A 389-nucleotide genomic window follows, 5' to 3' on the forward strand; every position below is an offset into this window, starting at 1 on the left:
GGGGGGTGGTGGGAGGGGGGCTGAGCTGCTGGATTCATATCCAGTGCATCAGAGCATCACTAATGAACCCCAAGATAAATCACTTAAGCTGCAGCAATACATGCACAGCAAATGAAAAGCTCTGCCTGTTTCTCTGAGCCTGCGATCGATACCTTTTACATCAGGCCAGTAATCGTTAGTCTGGGAGAAGAAAAACCAAGACACTGATGCAGAAGCAAAGATCCTTTTAATCCAGATATAAATATTCTGATGTTTTGATGAATATGACATTAACAGAATGACTCAGTACAAACGCAGCAGCGTTTCAGTCAGAGTTTCTGCTGCTGCTGCTGCTGTTACTGCTGCTGCTGCCGGTGGTGGCTGTGCGTACGGCGGGGGCGGGTGTGGGG

The 389-nt window shown here is 48.6% G+C and overlaps 1 protein-coding gene across 6 annotated transcripts in view; it reads right to left on the reverse strand.

Moving 5' to 3' along the window:
* The window catches only part of shf (Src homology 2 domain containing F), a 67,450-nt gene that overhangs the window by 1,690 nt on the left and 65,371 nt on the right, over nucleotides 1-389 (reverse strand). The window lies entirely within an intron of this gene.

The sequence above is a fragment of the Cynoglossus semilaevis genome, chromosome 5 (genome assembly GCF_000523025.1).
Source record: "Cynoglossus semilaevis isolate Cse_v1.0 chromosome 5, Cse_v1.0, whole genome shotgun sequence".
In the NCBI taxonomy this organism is placed as follows: domain Eukaryota; kingdom Metazoa; phylum Chordata; class Actinopteri; order Pleuronectiformes; family Cynoglossidae; genus Cynoglossus; species Cynoglossus semilaevis.